Source organism: Phacochoerus africanus, chromosome 2 (genome assembly GCF_016906955.1).
Source record: "Phacochoerus africanus isolate WHEZ1 chromosome 2, ROS_Pafr_v1, whole genome shotgun sequence".
Taxonomy (NCBI): domain Eukaryota; kingdom Metazoa; phylum Chordata; class Mammalia; order Artiodactyla; family Suidae; genus Phacochoerus; species Phacochoerus africanus.
In genome coordinates this window covers 93,207,844-93,218,641 of record NC_062545.1, presented here as the reverse complement: position 1 = coordinate 93,218,641, position 10,798 = coordinate 93,207,844, and the positions used below count along the sequence as shown (strand labels likewise).

Below are 10,798 nucleotides of genomic sequence, written 5' to 3'. Positions count from 1 at the left end.
TACAGGGTTTCATCCAAATCTATTTAAAGTTTCTGAGAGCTGAAGCTCAAGTCCCTTGATATAGATTCCTGTAGTCTCACCTGTACAACCCTCTGGATATTGCCCCTTACTTACCTTTGTGCCTAAGTCGATTGTAGGGAGCAGGCATTATTGACCTTCATCTTTTCTCCAAACTAAGGAAAAGTCATCTTGGAGTCACTTTACTTTTTTGCAAAGATAGTCTTTTTATACCTCTCTTTCCTGTTCTTGAGTTGCTCTAGTATGAGATATTTTGGGCAAGTAATATTTCCACCCAAGCTATTTAAGTTATCTTCCTTAAGCCTTCAAACTTTTTTGTTGTTTTACTTTTCTTTAAAGTTTTATTGAGGTATAGTTAAATTACAGTGTTGTGATCATTTCTGCTGTACAACAATGTGATTCAGTTATACATACATGCTACATGCACATCCATTCCTTTTCAGATTCTTTTCTCATACAGATTATTACAGAATATCAGGTAGAGGTCCCTGTTGGTCAATCGTTCCACATACCACAGTGTGCACATGCCAAACCCAAACCCCCAGTCCATCCCTCCCTGACACCTGTCCCCTTTGGTAACACAGGCTTGTTTTCAAAACCGGTGAGTGTTTATGTTCTGTGAATAATTTCATTTGTATTCTGTTTTTAGATTCCACATAGAAATTATATTATATGTTGTTTAAACTCGCTCAGGCAAAAGTGAGTCCAATCAGATTTGTTTTTATCTTTTTATGTACTTACATCATCCTATAAATATTCCAACACTGAGAAGTAAATAATTGTTACATAAATAAATAAGAAATTTCCCTCTCTATACTAAATATTCCATTAAAGCACAGACCTTACTGTCTTAGTCACCATTATTTCTGCTTTTCTCTTCACAATGCTTGGCTTCAGGATACTGATAATTAATATTTATTGAATAAATGAAAGAGTATATCTGAAAAAGTAATGCAAATTTGAACATTTAGTAAATTTCCCAAACAAACAAAAAACCCACAAGACCCTCTTTTAATTTCATTCTAGCATGTTCTCTTTAGGTGAAATCCATCTGCATTTGTTTTCTTTTGCCTTAGGCAGAAATGAGACTCTAGGACAGGAATTATTTGCTGCAAAAATCTTCTCAGACTATTCCTCTTCCTTCTGCCTCAAGTATATCAGCAAATATTCCCCCATCCTCCAGCTCCCCAGGGGTTCATAGCATTACACCACTTAATTGAAAGAAATGGAATTCCCATTGTGAATCAGCAGTAATGAATCAGACTAGCATCTATGAGGATGCAGGTTTGATCCCTAGCCTTGCTCAGTGGGGTAAGGATCTGGCATTAACACAAACTGTGGTGTAGGTCATAGACCTGGCTTGGATACTGCATTGCTGTGGCTGTGGTGTAGGCCAGCAGCTATAGCTCTGATTTGACACCGAGCCTGGGAACTTCCATATGCCGTGGGTGTGCCCCCCCCAAAAAAAGAAATAAATAAACTGAAATGCCCCATTGATATATAATTTAAATTGGAAATGATAAACAAAATTTTAACATTGGTCACTGCTATTGTGTTGTGCTGAGTGGTTGAATATTAGTGAATCCTGTAACCTCTTCCAAAAACTAAATTAATTTTGCATATTTGATTCACCCTGTATTCAATGAACAATTAATCCAGTTGTGAAAACATACCACCATTTCAACTTCTCAGAAGTGTTAATTTTATCTTAGGTTGTTGCCAAGAAAGGAACATGGAGGATCTATTTTTGGTTCCAAGAGAGAGAGTAATGTCTTATGCAATGGTTTTTATGTAGGTCCTATCCCCTAATTATGAATATTCCTTTGTGTACAAAATGTGTAATTGTTTTGCAATCAAAGCTCATAGGAAGGAAAACACATATGAGAGACATGAAATTTTCAGCAGTCCATTTGTCTTGCAATTGTAGATTAAACAGAATTTAGACCAAAATGTTTTACTTGTCTTCAATACTTTCTTATATAATCATAGACAATTTATTTGTTGTTCATAGAATATATCCTATATCATGAACACACAATTACTGTCCAAATATCTTTTTAACTCAATGTACTTTATTAAAAACCCCTCAAAATATTCATATCTATAAAAATGAAACCCCCTCGACTATGTAAAATTAGTTTCACTGGCCATCTGTCACATATACTTGTAACAAAAAAAGATACTCCCTTTTTTCTGTTTCCTTTCAAGATTTTGATGTAAGAGACTTTACAAATCATCAGGAAACCCACGTTGTTTTTGTTTGTTTTTGTTTTCCTTTTATATTCTCTTTAAGAAAATGATAAATACAGAAGAGAATTTAATAAATAACAGTTTGAACTCAGATACACCTGATTTCAAACCTGTATACTGCCATTCACTTGTCAGATCTGTGACCTTAATTAACTACCTCCCCATCAGGGACTAAGGCCCTGGTGCTGAAAGAAAAAGATGGTATTGTTCACCACATCAAGTCATGTTCATGTCTGGAGTTTTCTGCCTGGCAACCCCAGGACTTGCATTTCCCTGAATTCATTCCAGGTTGGAAATGAGTGGAGATTTCTTACAGTGAGCCATGCTGGCCATACCACTCCCAACCCAGGCCAGATGCCTGCAACTACTCTAGTAATCTAATTCCCAGATCCCCCATGACCAAGAAATGAGTTTAAACAACCCAGAAATACCATGCTTTATGTTCTGTGTGACTCTGTCCCAGGGGCTGTAGCTGAAAGGGTTCACTCACCAACAAAGGGAACACTATCTGTTGTGAGAACCAATGCACTTCTGGCACCATTTCCTGCTGTTTAGGGCAAAGCACGTGGCTCTCATCTCTCTCAGGCTCTCATTCCATTTGTCCCCACTGAAATCCCACATTAGCCGAACCATATCTCACCATTGTGCAGACAAAACCCTTCTTGTAAAGTCAGTTTCCACTGCAGTGAGTGGAATGGAAGTCTGGATTTAGAACCCGACATCTGTAGCAAGACCTGTTTCTACAATATTTTCTTAGCCTCTTTGCTTCTATTTTCTGTGCTGAAAACTCCATCTTGTCCTGCTTTACTGTACCCCATATTCCTGCTTGGAAAACAGTCGCAGTGCTGGTAAATGACTTAAGCTTAAGAAAAAAGACCTAAAGGCATAAGTTATTCATAGGGTCAGCTGAATGAGGACATACTGCATTGGTCTAGACAAGCCAGACTGTGCAGATAGGCATGCCATTTGCACAACGTGATATTTCCTCTAAAGAATAAGAGGAAGATGAGCCTTATGGCCCCAAGTGGTTTATGAGCGGTCATTAGCAGGATATGCATTAGCAAGGAGAACTGAGGTGCAAACCCAGGCACCCCCGGTTGCTGCAGATAGGCACATTGTCTGCAGAAGCACAATGAGGATTCTCTAGAATGCGATGCATAGATAGCTAATGTCAAGCTTCCTCAATGCTGATAATTGTTAAATGCCTAAAGGTCAGAATAAAACCTTAACCATCTACCAGCTATGAGACTTGTAAAATAATAAAAGAACTTTTAAAATAATATGTATAAAAAACTATATCCTGTACCTCACTTGACATAATCCTAAAGAGCACAATAAAAGCAGTGTGGTTTCTTGAGGTGGTGCTCTTGGTCCCTGAGACCTTGAGTACCCTGGTTCCCACCTTTAATTAAGATAAATGTCTCTATGTCTTGCTTTATGTTAACTTTTTTCCTTAAGTTTCATAGCACCTGTTCTTCAGCCCTCACCAGCTGAGCTGGTCTTGGCAGGCATCCATTTTTATTTTCAGAAGGCTTTCCTCTCTAGTTCATCCGCTCTTACTCTATTCAACTCACCTTAGGGTTTTCACTCTTTTTTTTTGACTTAAAAAAAAACATTATTGAGGTATAATCGACACATCATGAAATTTATCCAGGGTGAGTGTATTATTTAATGATTTTTAGCAAATGCAGAGAATTGTGCAGTGAACACCATGGTCTAATTTGTATAGAGACACTTTTGAGAGTAAAAGTGGTCACCATCTGGATGCCCAGAAAGCAGTGTAAATGGAACCTGTTCAGGGAAAAGTGGGGCAGATCTTCCCGCCCGTGGACATGGTCCAGGTACATATGAACCACTGTTACTTGCTTTAGGCTTTCCACCCATGTCTTCTTTACTGGTCATGACCCAGCAGCTGACCAAACTATCATCTCATCATTCATCTTCTTCAGTTCCCATTTCTGCCTCTCAGAGGGTATCTTCCAGAAACATTCATTGCTTACCCATCAAGAGATTTCAGACTAAATCTAATACTTTTTTTTGTCTTTTTGCTATTGTTTGGGCCACTCCCAAGACATACGGAGGTTCCCAGGCCAGGGGTCAAATTGGAGCTGTAGCCGCTGGCCTATGCCAGAGCCACAGCAACATGGGATTCTTAACCCACTGAGCGAGGCCAGGGATCGAATCCACAACCTCATGGTTCTTAGTCGGATTCATTAACCACTGAACCACAACAGGACTCCCAGACTAAATCTATTTGTGAAAAAAAATTTATGAGCCAGGCATCAATGTAGTTGATATTCACAAACTGCTTTGTAAAAAGCCATCATACTTGACAATATCTTAAAACAGACATGTGTGTATACAGTACCCCTTCGAGAAATGAACCAAAAATACTGCAAGAGAAAGAAATAGTTTCTATTACAGATATATAATCTAAATTAAAAATAATCAATAATAAAAATTTGTGTATTTTATAAATCTCAGTATATACAATAGGGAAGCTACAGTGATAAAGAGGCAAGTGTTCAAATAAAGAATAATTATTAATGGATAAATCTAGTAGAGGATTACAACATGGACACAACTCCATGATAAGAAAATTCTAACAGTTTTAAGAGGAACACAGAATATTCTAGTGATGTTTAGAATATGAGTTAAGATCAGTAACTGAAGAGGGAAGTCAGAAAAAAAGGTCATGAATGTGTTACTATTTGAGGAAATCTTTTTATGATGAATACAGTTTACACAGCTCAGATGTGTGTGTATTTCCTCAGAAATCACATTAACAAAGAGTTTCAGTGAATTTCTTTTATTAACTTTCTTGTGATATATATATCAATGTTTTTTCTAATATTGCGACTAGCTAATAACAAGATTCATAGGATGAGAAGAGAAAAGGAATAAGAATAGGAAATATGGAATATAATATGAAGGATACATCTACCCATGGAGTACATATTTAAACATTCAAATTTATTTTATTTAACCTGTCCCCTCTTCAGGGACATTTAGATTGTTTTCAATAATTTTCTACTCCAAAGTATGATGCAATGGATAACTTTGAAAGTGATGAACTTTTTATAGGTTTAATTCCTAGGAACAGAATTACTAGTTTAAATGGCCCATGAATATTTAATTTTTATATGCCAGATGAACTTTGCTCCATAACGAATATTAGCAAACGATCTTCTATAAACACTACTAACTTGCACGTCCACCAACAATGAATGTGATAAAAATTTCAACTTGAAAATGATAAAGAATTAAGCATAATATAAGTGATGTGAGAAGGCCTGGCTCTAATGTTAGGCTCTGGTCCTATTTTATGGTTGAGTCCTCTTGGCCTATAGAATTGAGGAACTTCTATATCAAACTGACTTTTCCATTGGTTAGAACCAATACTCAAGAAACAGTGTTGAACAGCTGTCAGACTCAGTGTCATCATTGCTTAATAACGCAATTTCCTGTTCATCATTTTCCTAAAGGCATTTTTTACATCTTTGTTCCTTAGACTGTAAATCAGGGGGTTCAACATAGGTATAATCAAGGTATAGAACACGGAGGTCACTTTGTCAATATCCAGGGACTGACCAGTACTGGGGCACAAATAAGTGAAAATCAGGGTACCATGGTAGATAGTGACCACAGTCAAATGGGAAGCACAGGTGGGAGAATCATTTTCTTCTTCCCTGGAAAGAACCTGTTTTAAGAATAGCTGCTACGATGCAGACATAAGAGAGAACTGTCAGAAGGCAGATAGCTTCCACCAAATTAGTGAAGACCACCAGAACAACATCATGTATATACATGACAGAGCAGGACATAGAGAAGAGTAGGGAGATATCACAAAATAAATGGTTAATTTCTTTGGAGCAGAAAGACAGATAAAAGGTATTAGTGGTGTGAATAACCAAGTTCATGGTGCCTCCCAAAAAGGCTCCAATGGCAAGCTGGCAGCAAATCCTTTTGGACATAATAACCGAATAGAGCAGTGGCCTGCAGATGGCTACATACCGGTCATAAGCCATGGCAGCCAATAGGAAAGATTCCATGTCAACCAAAGAACAAAAAAACATATAACTGTGTCACACAACGATTGTAAGAAATTGTCTTCTTATTGGAAAGCAAGTCAGCAAGTAACTTGGGGGCGATGACGGAATAGTAGCATGCATCTATGAAAGACAATAGGCACAGAAAAAAGTACATAGGGGTGTGCAAGGGGCACTGACCTCCCACACAGAGTGACTTAGAAGGCCATGCACAGACCCAGACCCACACCATGGGTGTCGTGACATTCAGTTATCTCTCTATTCTGTCGCCTTTGTGTTTCCCACTTCATCAATGATATTTTCATTGCCAGGCACAGTCAATTACCATTATTTGCGTTGGCCATGTTCTGTAAATTTACCTGAGTTAGCCAGTATTGAACCCTGGCTCCTAGGAGAAATAAAGGTTAGGTTCCTGTGAGCCTCTGGTCAGGTTTTCATCCTAAGTTTCCCCATGAGCATAACAGAGTAAATGGACAAAAACATAGCAATAAGCACATCCTGTAGTTCTGGATGGTCATTGAACCCTGAGAAAGAACTTTATCTTCACGGTGCTATTCTCCATCTCTATTCTCTGCAGTGCTCCTGGATGTGATAGAGTAAAAATGGCAATGCAAATAATAACCTCAATGTTAACAAAAATTTTTTTAAATAGTTAAAATAATTAGAATAATAATTTTATGTATGTATGTATTTGTTTTTTGGACCACAACCACATCACATGGAAGTTCCCTGGCCAGGGATCGAACCTGTGCCACAGCAGCGACCCAAACCACTACAGTGGCAACCCTGGATCCTTAACCCACTAAACCTCAAGGGAACTCCCTAGAATAGTAACTTTAAATCAGTGCGGGAATCCTGATAACACCTAGATATATAAAGTGAGTACAGCATAATGCATAGTTTTTTTAATATATTGATAACTTATTACTTCTATTCCTTAAAGCCATTGTTTTTCACATTAAATGACACACCATCAAACCAGTAGGTGAACTTTAAACCTGGGCTCCACTCTGACTTTCATTAGCTCTCTCATTTTCCATCAATACCAAGTAATTGCAGTTTATTACACTGCTGTATAGCAAATTCAGAGTACTAGCCTCTACTCTCCTAGTTAAAATAAAATATTGCCATTCCAGGAGAAGCCTAATATTGATGAGTAGAAGTTCCATCTTTTTTACCTTGAGATGTGGCTTTGCCTCTGAGGAACGAAGGAACTTGCTAACAGTGCTTGAAATCCACTGATAAAATAAAAAGAGAAAAGATTCTAAATTAGCTACATAAGTAAGTGAATCCTAGTTCTGTCATCCAGCCCTTTTGAAACCTCATGTTAAATGTTTTTGTAGTTGCTGTTGCTTTTGTTGGATAAATCTTGAGGACTTAAAACCTGTGTTACCCCAGGCATGTTTATGCTCAAAACATCAGTTTCTAAATATAAAATCAGTGGCTGTGGAAGATAAGCACTTAAAATTCCATCAACCTTTAACATCCTAGGATTAAGGTAAGAACACTTACCAGATTATCTTTTTCATTTACCTTCTTACCACACTGTTAACATCAGTTCATGTTTCATGTGAAAAATCAATTTTGACACTTTGACACTAAAGAAATTGGCCCATTGGAATTTTTTATTATAATCCATTTGATCAGGCCTTCTGTGTTCTAAGAAGAAAGGTGTGGCTCCCATAGGAAGGCGGTAGTTCTCATGGATAATGCAAGCCTTTTTATATTTTGCTTTGATGCTTTTGAGATTAGCTTTCTCATCTCACATCAAATCCCAGGCACCTATACTCTGATACCCAAATCCCAGTGGGTCCATTTACCCGGGAAATTACAATTCTGCTGAGTTGATTAAACACAAAATGATGAAATATGTTTTTCTATATCTTAATAGTGTCTTAAGGAAAAAATATATTATGGTTTTCTAAGTGGTTGATTATTATACATCAAATTGGATTACGATACTTGCTATCTAACTTGATTTAACCTGCTCAAATAATCTTATCAAACAGAGTTTTCTATGTAGTAGAATGTGGAATAAACTGGAAAGAAGCAAAAAACATGCATCTACCCAGGTGTTTAAAATGACAAGATCCATAAAGTCAACATGAGAATAGAATGACTACAAAAAAAAAAAATTAAAGCACATGTAGGTAGAAGGTAAATTACAAATGAAGTCAATAATTTGAATATGTGCTATATGTGCATCATATACAAATGGAGTTTTGGTCATCTAAGTCCAGAATCAATCTGAATGTATTAATTCAATAAATACATTCAGTCTATGAATGTGTGTCAGATAGTGTTCTAGATACAAAACAGAGAAAAAGAGGATAAATTGAACTTGACGCTTAGAATTTTGTCAAGTAAAGAATAGTGTATGAGACATGGTAGAGGAAAAAATCAAAACCAAAAACTATAAGGGGTTTCAAGGAGATTGGCAAGTCCATGGCATGTTTGAAGACTTGAGATTTAGAAAGAAGATGTTGCCTAACGAAGAAATATAAATATATCTATATAGAAAAAATATATATGTATCTTGACAAAGAGAGCTATGAGCAATTTTGAGCCTCTATTTGCCCATAGGAATAACTTCAGCAGAAAGTAATCTTCCAGTAATTCCAGAAAAATCCCACAGTTAAGTCCCTAGCTAACTAGTGTCCACTCAGAAACCAATCACTGGGTCTCTTGGTGACTGGCCATGAACACATCACAAATGTTGGAGTTCCCACTGTGGCTCAGTGTAAATGAACCTGACTAGAAACCATGAGGATGCAGATTCAATCCCTGGCCTCGCTCGGTAGGTTTAGGATCCAGCATTGCCATGAGCTGTGGTATAGGCCGGCAGCTCCAATTCAACCCCTAAGGTGGGAAAGTCCATGTGCCACATGGACTTCCTAAAAAAAAAAAAAAAAGGGAAAAAAAATACTTCAAAAAATGCTGTTGGATACAAAGACAAGGACCTACAAACAATAGGAGAGGCTGGGGCCCCACCAGGAAATTGAGATGCTTTTGGTAGGAGAATGAGAAATGCATATTCATCCCTATAATTTGCAAGTGAAGAAGTAACCGGATTTTATGTGTAAAATAAAACAACTTAAAGAAATATAAAAGAAAATTTTATGTGATTGTTTTGTAGAAATGTAACTAAAATCCCTAAAATGCAAGCCCTAAAATCAAAGCTTTCTGGCAGTAAATGAAAATGACTATTCCCTTAAAGACGACCATGCTGTGAGGTGGGAGACACAGGTGGAAAAGGATTTGCATCTTCCCTCAGCAAAGCACATCCTCAGGATGGTGATGAGAATAAACACACAGGAGGTGAGGACGATCACATTGGCGATGATCTTGCCAATCACTGGCCATGATTGAAAGTGGACTTGAGTTCATTAATCAAGACACCATGAGCTCATTACTTGAAATGTCACAGAAGGCAAGAATAAAGATGGCAGATAGATCCCAAAACAGGTGGCTAAATACCATCAATTGATAGGATGGGATCTCAAGAGCTAAATGCAAGTCAGTCAGAGAACATACAGTTCCATAAAAGTAAGCAGCCAGAAACCAGCACTGTATGGAGTTTTCAGGACATGAAGACTTTGTACAGCAGTGGGCCATGGATGGGCACAAAACAGTCATAAGGCCATCCTAGTTAACGAGGAAGACCTCAGTGACTATGCATGTGCAAAATAGTAGAATTTCACCATGAACCCAAGAAAGGGGGTGGATTATTTCCTTGCTTGAGATATTAACATCTTTGACACAATGATTGTGGAGTAGCAAAAATCTGCAAAAGACAAGTGTCTGAGGAAAAAGTGCATGGGAGTGTGAAGTAGAGAGCTGACTTGAATTGGTGCAGGCATGCCCAGGTTGGCCAAAACTGATTCCATACAGGAGAAGGAACAGCAAGCAGAGAGAAATTCTCTCCTCACTTGAATTTTATTGTCCAGAAGCAATTAACTCTATCACAGGGGACAATTTTACCATATGTTACATTTGGGAAATAAAATAATATATGTTGTGTTTATTCTGAGAAAAATAAGAGGGGAAACAAAGTGTTTATATTAACTTTAGAAAAATATCATGTTGGTATCAAACATGGTGTGTTTGAAATAAAATTGTCAAACAACTCAAAACCTTCAATGTCTCAGTGCATCCTGCTGATAAAAATTAAAGTATCAGCAGAAACCCATGTGATACCCAAACTTTTTCTATCACAGTAAATTGAGCTGATGAATTAAACTAGATATTTTGATGGACATAGAAATAGATTCAGTGATATATTTTAAAGCCAGAAGGAGGTCAACTCTTTTTCCTTGAAAAATGTAATAAGCTCTTTAAAGTACTACTTCTTAATTATTAGTTTTGTATATAGCAGTGTGTCCAGAGAATCCCAACCTCCCTTCCTCCATCATTTCCCCTTTCATAGCCATACATTTGGTTTTGAAATATTTGATTGTTTCTGTTTTATGCATAAGTTCTTT

At 37.2% G+C, this 10,798-nt stretch overlaps 1 pseudogene; it reads right to left on the bottom strand.

The window, feature by feature from the left end:
* Window positions 1-5,716: 5,716 nt before the first annotated feature.
* On the bottom strand, window positions 5,717-9,797 carry LOC125120678 (olfactory receptor 5I1-like; annotated as a pseudogene).
* Window positions 9,798-10,798: the final 1,001 nt, after the last annotated feature.